At 41.5% G+C, this 7,709-nt stretch overlaps 1 pseudogene; it reads right to left on the reverse strand.

Moving 5' to 3' along the window:
• Nucleotides 1-639: 639 nt before the first annotated feature.
• Nucleotides 640-1,289, reverse strand: LOC113604576 (5-hydroxytryptamine receptor 3C-like; annotated as a pseudogene).
• Nucleotides 1,290-7,709: the final 6,420 nt, after the last annotated feature.

A 7,709-nucleotide genomic window follows, 5' to 3' on the forward strand; every position in this document is an offset into this window, starting at 1 on the left:
TCTGTCTTGTATACAGAAACCAAATGATTTGTATATAGGTATACCCATTTAAATGAAAGCATCAGTCTGGTCCAAATGTATCACTGAAAAACCAACTGGAACTTCAGATTTAAGAGAGAAAATATATTCTAAAAGAGAAAGAACTGGGAGCCAGGACAACTATATCCCAGTTCTTTCTCCGAATAGGATAGTAACAAGGTATGGGATCTGGTCAAGTCATTTAATCTGTTTGAGTCTCAGTTTCCTTAACTGTGGAATAAAATCATTAAACTACATTGTGTCTAAGTGCTTTCCTGCTTTAAATTCTGTAATTTTTTTTTTTTCTGGCAGAGTGATTTATTGGGACAAGGAAGGAAGCAGAGGAGGTGGGACTGCTATGCAGAAGACATAAAGGGGCTGTAGAACTACATGAGGGGAGTGCGGGAAGCCAACAGAATGCAGATACAAGAGGAAAATGTCTAGAGTTGGGTTGAGACTGCATTGAGGTTGGGCTGCATTGAGGTGCATGGAATGCAAGAGGGAACTGGTTATCTTTGGGCTATGACAGTCAATACTCAACAAGGGGCAAAGACCTAGCTCGTCTCTGGAAGCCACAAGCAGCTCTGGGTTGGGGTCTGCAGGAGCAAATAGACATCATGCCTAGGTGTTCCAGAGGATGATGACTGTGAGCACAGAGGTGGCCATGAAAAGCAGGTAGAGGCAGAAGAGCAAGGTGTCCATCATGTGGCTGAACTACACTCACAGACTGACCAAGTGTGGTTTCTGAATCTCATCTTTCTGCTGGGCCCTTGATGACCCAGGACACCCATTTAACTGCCTATCTGGGACTTTGCATCTTCCCCACTAACTCCACAGGCTCCTTCACACCAAGTGGTGGGCGGGGGCGGGGGTGCCCAAGGCTTTATTTCTCTTCTGGGGTGCAGTGGGGCAGCACTTTGTTGGGCAGGTGCAGTAAAAGGGCAGGGAATGGAGCCACCGAGGCATGGGTGGGGGCTGGGTGGTGGCCAGGTGCAGCAGGTAGGTGATAAAGGTGGTCTCCAGCAGGCTGATCACCATCAGGGACAGACATAGGGCAAAGTAGACACTGATGAGGGAGGTACCATTGGTGGGAAGTAAGTCATTCATCAAGAGCAGGAAGACATTGTAGCCCAGCAAAAGGGTTATCTTGAATGGGGCATGATTCCCAATTTCTGCTGGCAGCTAGAAGCTGAGGGCAACCAGAAAGCCACTGGGTACCAGAAGTTTATGATATAGAGTCTGGGCCTCCACCTGATGGCCACATAGAACATATAATTCTAAGGATATCAGATGTGCAAATGTTATCTGTCCTTGTGTTAAGAACAGTAGATAACAAGAAGACAATACATAGAGACGTACATAGGCACACTAGTTTGCTGGGAAAAATACAGGAAGCCCAGTTAAATTTGAATTTGAGGTACCAACAAGTAATTGTAGACCTAGCACAAGCTATCACACATAATAAATATTATTTGTTACTTATCTCAAATTCAAATTTAACTGAGCGTTTTGTATTTTTACTTGCCAAATCTGGCTACCATAAGATAGAGAGACTCACACACAGGAAAAGAATCAGTTTGTGGGAAGAACTGGAAGGAGGTACTTGGACTAGAATTATTTATGCAATTCCTCCTTTAAAAAAAAGTTTATTTATTTATTTTGAGAGAGAGAGAGAGGCAGCACAAGTGGGGGAGGATCAGAGATGTGGGGAGAGAGAGAGAGAATCCCAAGCAAGCTCCACTCTGTCAGTGCAGAGCCTGATGCAGGGCTTGAATCCACATACTGTGAGATCCTGACCTGAGCTGAAATCAAGAGACAGACGCTTAACCGACTGAGCCACCCAGGTGCTCCTATGGAACACCTTCTTAATTGAACGTTTATAAGCTTCAGTATAGTTTTTACTTGAACTCAAGGGGTTTTCTAAATGAAATAAAATCCTTTCTCTTTATTTTAAGACTATCTTGTTCTGCTCTCTTAAGAAATCATGATTTAAAAAAAAGAGAAGAAATTGTGATTTTTTAGTTCAAGCAAATCCTTCTCGTTGACCTTCATGAATGAATTTACTGATTGTGCTATCCTATACAAGTGCATGTTAGGTCTTCACCTGGGGCATAGATGTATTTTTCTAAGCAGCTTTAGTGGGTTGCTGGCTGAATGAGTATTTTGCCTTGGTGAGAGACGAGGTTGACTCCATCAATAAAACACATTGGCTTTCTTAATCTCTTTTGTTTTGTGCTCTTGTACCTATTAACTGACATGATGATCTCAGAAGCTGCTTATCCTTCATCACCTTGGCTTTGATGGATATGTTACGTAATAAGTCCAGACCTTCAGCACTGAGTAATCACTTCCTGCTCATGAAGGTTCAGTAACTACATAACAGTGATTCTGTTGATATATGGGTCCTTTTTCTTTGGTGCTTACTACATGTACCAAAATGACAGAATATCTTTATTCTGTCTTTGTAATTTACCACTGTTTGTTTTAACTTTGACATATAATGCATGGAAGCTAAATCTGAACATGGGCTTCCCATTTGTAAGTCAGATTCTAGGTGCTTTGAGGGCATGTGTGCTTTTATGGACAAAATTCAACTCATCCTTGACAAGAGTACATTCTCTTTCAGTATGGCTCTATGGTAAGTACAGATGGTAATCTGTCTTAACAGTCTATGGCTTTGCTGTCAGAAAAGTCAGAGCCACAGTATAGAATGAGGAAACGATTGGCTCCTGACATAAAAGAAGGGAATACACGTAAGAAAAGTTGCTTGATTGTATTGGAATTCAGTTGGAAGAGTACATGAACTTGGGGACAGTGATGTGGAGATTTTTGTGAATATTCTAAAACAGAATTTGCTAGTGGTTCGGTAAACAAATCAAAGATTCCACAATTCCTTCCCTAAATTTGTTTCTGAAAATCATGGCTGGGAGAAAATGCTGAGCCATAGGTTCATATGTTTCCTAAACATATTAAGTAAAGTAGATTTCTTGCTTCTCTCAACTTGTCGATCCATGAAGTGCTTTTAGTATGTCTTCTCGAGAGTTCTAATGTTTTTTTCTGCTCATGCATTGAATACAGTGTATTTAAGGCTGTTTTTAAACTCTAACCCTGAAATTTAATAAGCCTTCAGTTTCTGCTCTTACCATCTTAGTTTATATTTTATTTTTCTCCCATCTGTTTGTCTGGACATTCCATGTAGGACTAGAAGGAAGGGACACAAGAGCCTTATTTCTTACCCATCAGAAAGGTGTGTTGTTTCATGTCCGACATAATGATCTAAGGCTGTTGGTTTCCCTCCAAAGAATGTCATGCTCTAATAGAATTGTTTCTTGATGTTTCCCCTCTTTTACCCCCCACTGTTCCTTGTCAGAACTTATTTATTCCTGTGAGCCCTATTCAATCCAAACCTTAATAAGTAGCTGGTTAAAAGTTGGTTCTCAAGTCAATCCGTTTCTTTCTGTCTCCGCAGACCTCTCCCTTCTTCTGCCTGCTTTACCTCTCACTTGGGCTACTGAAGTAGGCCTCCAGCAGTCGTTCCATGGCCACCATCCCTCCTTCACACCCTCACCCCGAAAGGCATACCCAATGACCATGTTGAACCCCCATGCGAACACTTCTTTTCTGTCTCTCCAACTGCAAATGCCTGATTTTCCAACATTTCTTTGACTCATGGGTGAGGAACCCAGTGAGATAACAGAGTTGGTTCAAAGGATATGAGATACAGATGTGTCGTTGAAGATCAGTAGAGAAATAAAAGCAAAGAAAACTGAAGTAAATGCTAAGCGAGATACAATATGGGTAAAACACCACAGAGAAATAAAACCATAGCCTTTGGGAATATTTGCTCACCCTGGCAAAAATCCATTTGTCAGTTCTCTGCAAATTTATCTCTCTGTTTACAGAATGTAAAATGCCTGGGGTTTAGTCAGTAGTAAGTGGAAAGTGAGTTATGATCCCTGAGAATTGGATGATTTTTAGGCAAGCATGTTAGATTATGGACTAGTTGTACTGAAAAGCTGGCATAGTTATCTTCTGGCTTTACCTCCTTTACTATCAAGACTCCTCTCCTAATGTTTCCCTTTGGTCACCAGGGTCTCACTACACTCACCTCCTTTCCATATCTTTAGCTTTTGTATTCACTGTTCCCTGTGCCTGAAATAGTGGATAGACTCATTCTTCAGACCAAACCTCTCAGAGGTCCTGTTTGCAATGTTCTAGGTAAATCTCTCTCCCTCACCTGATTCACTCCGTAGGTCATCCTCCTGTTCCTTTTATTCCTCAGCCTGAATATATATTTGTCTGCATGTATATGTAGATGCAGGTTTCTCTTCACTAACATATAAGCTACATGAGGCCAGAGACCTCATCTGTCTTGTTCATTACTATGTTTCTCTTGCCGGGAACAATGGCTACTCATGATAGATGCTTGATAATTATGTGTTAAATGAATGAATGTCTAAAGACTTGTCAGAATGTACATTCTTTAAAAAAGATTTTTCTAATGTTTATTTTTGAGAGAGAGAGAGAGAGAGAGAGAGAGAGAGAGAGAGAGAGAATGAGCGGAGGAGGGGCACAGAGCAAGGAAGACAAAGAATCTGAAGCAGGCTCCAGGCTCTGAGCTATCAGCACAGCACCTGATGCAGGGCTTGAACTCACGAACAGGGAGATTATGACCTGAGCTGAAGTCAGACGCTTAACCGACCAAGCTACCCAGGCGCCTTCAGAATGTGCTTTCTAAGGATTTCAGATTTTATTCACATTTCACCTGGACAAAGGCTGTCGTGTGTTCTTCTAAGGAAGGCATATCAGCATGGGATAAACTGGCAAGTAGAAAAGCTTCAGTCCCTGATGGGTACACCTTGAAAGTCAGAGTCCCTTTTCAGGTTATCATGCTGCGAACTGGAAATCCTTCTTGTAAATACATCTCCAAAGGTCCAATCTGACCATCAAAACAAGGTGTCCTTCATTATATATAAGACCTCATGTGGAAATGTCCATTTTCACAACAGCTTTTAGCCCTTGTTAAAGATCCAGGTTTCTGTCCTCCACCCTTCTCAGAAGATCCCCATGCCATAGTTTGGAAGCCAGAATCTTCATTTTTAAATAGCATCCGGAGATTCTGACCTTGTTGGTCTATGGACCACAGGTTGAAAGACACTGGTCTCGGAAATCCAAGTATCCAGCTGGCTGCCTGAGTATTTGCATGCTACTTCAAGGTTGGCCAAATGCAACCCTGGGAAAGCCTGCTTTGGGAGTCTGACTCCCAAGCACAAGGTCTTAAAGTAATTAGTCACATGTTCTGAGCAGGATCAATAAAATGTGCGGAATTATTTAGACAAAGATAAAAGGTTTGCATAGTCTGCACAACTTAGCTAAAAGCTGCGCTAGCAATAAGCTGGTAACTATTAAAATGAATGAGTTTTAAAGTTTGTGGCTGCTTAAGAGACTTTGCTTATGTTCTGCAGATTTTTTTCCCCATTGATTTTAGTATCCAATTTGAAGATTTCCAGGCGCTTCTCTAATACATTTTGATAAAACATGAAAAGTTTCTTCTTTGTGCTGTTCACATCTTGTTTCACCCCAGTTCATAGGGACAGAGAGCCCAGAATAATTCACCCAGCTTTAGCGAGAATCTGGGTGATCCCTGTGACTTTCTTGCTGGAGGAGCCCACAGGGAAAAGACACCCCATACTCCCCTCCCTGCTCCCACCCAGACTGTGTGATGTCTCAGCTGGCATAATAGGCAAAAATAAAGTAATGCATAACCTTGCTCAAAGGAGACTTTATTTTCAATTGGTAGTATCCAATATAAAAAAAGAGGAGGCAAGAGAAAAAGGATCCATTTTATCTCTCATAAATACTGGGTGTAGACCAACCTAGAGTTGGAAAAGGGGACATGGGGTGCTCAGAGGGAAGTGAGAAGTCACAAAGGACAGCCTATGAGCATCTCCTACCTCTGAGAAGCTCGTTTCCTGTTTAGCCAGCAAAAGTCCTAGCTCATCATTTCTTTTTTTTTTTTTTTAATTTTTAAATATATATTTATTTTTGAGAGACAAAGAGAGGGACAGAACAAGAAGGAGAGGGGCAGAGAGAGGGAGACACAGAATCTGAAGTAGGCTCCAGCCTCTGAACTGTCAGCACACAGCCCAGTGCAGGGATCAAACCCACAAAGCATGAGATCATGACCTGAGCCAAAGCTGGTTGCTTAACCGACTGAGCCACCCTGGCGCCCCTCTAGCTTGCCATTTCTGATTCTCTAACTACTTCTTTTCTTTTTTTAATGTTTTATTTTTGAGAGAGTTTAAGTTGGGGAGGGGCAGAGAGAGAGGGGTACAGACTGGGGGCAGAGCGAAGTGGGCTCTGTGCTGACAACACTGAGTCTGATGTGGGGCTCGAACTCAGGACCTGAGCTGAGCTCATCATGACCTGAGCTGAAGGTTATATAGTTACAGAGCTATATAGAGCTCTATAGTTATAGAGCTAGCTACTTCTATAAGCTGATATTGGAGCAGCTGTTTTGGTCAGTCAACTAGTCTACTGAAGCAAGCAACCACTCTGGCTAATTTTGATTCACTGAATTGCCTAATGTTTCACCAAATTTGGATAAATCTGATGGCTGTCTTGTGCCTTGAGGACAAATTTTGAGAAAGGAGCAAATTGCATGGCATAGTTGAAATAGGACTAGACCGGGATTTGGGACACATAGATTGTTATCCTCCTTTAATACTGACTAAATCTGTGTTTTTAACTGTCAGCTCGTCTCACTGGGCCTGAATTTTCTCATTTGCACAATTACTGCTGAATGCAACTGTACAGTTCACAAACAGTTTTCATATGTATTATCTTATTTGACAGACATAAAAATTCCAAAAGGAACCATGACACATATAATTATTATTCCCCATGTTATAGATGACAAAGCTGAGGTCCTGATTCTGGTCATGACTGAGCAATTCCAAACCACCTCTTCGAATAACAATTACACACTCTATGCAAATGTTAAAAAAAACAGCTATCCAAACTAGACCATTTCCTCAAATAGGCTTGTTATGGAAGGGGATCGACACTTGGAAGAGAGAAACAACATCAGAGGATTTTCCCATATTTTCATGACTTTTAGCCTGAAGTCAGACCCCAGACTGAATCAGAGAGGAGTAGCTAACACTAGCAGAGAAGCTATAGTTTTACTGGCTTGAAGACAGGGGATAGACTCCAGTATAACCAAAGGAGCTATAAAGAGAAAGTGGGAGAAGGAGAGCTCCAAATTCTGTGTAGGGAGTCCACCCTAATATCAGGCTGATCCCTGAATTATGCATGTATGAGGCAGACTTCAAGCACTCCAGCTAAAGCTAAAAGAACTGAACTAGAATTTCGGCTGGTGCCAGTTGCAGAGGAGACAGAGTTTGCAGACTGAAATCAGCCTAGTGGACTGCCTGGTTAAACAAACAAGCAATCAGAAAAAAAAGTTGATAATCTTCAGAAGAATATAACAGAAGTCATTCTTTATCACACGTCCTGACAATGTCCAAGACATAATCCTAAATTACTTGACACACAGGAAACAGTGTTATCCATGGCAAACAGGGATCTTATAAGTAAAGAAAGTAGATGCTGTGGTAATATAATTTATGGAATGTTTAGAAGCTAGTGAAAGCCAGTGACAAACCTTGAAATTCGATTTTCTAAGTCCC

This window comes from Acinonyx jubatus, chromosome A1 (genome assembly GCF_027475565.1).
Source record: "Acinonyx jubatus isolate Ajub_Pintada_27869175 chromosome A1, VMU_Ajub_asm_v1.0, whole genome shotgun sequence".
NCBI classification, from domain to species: Eukaryota; Metazoa; Chordata; class Mammalia; order Carnivora; family Felidae; genus Acinonyx; species Acinonyx jubatus.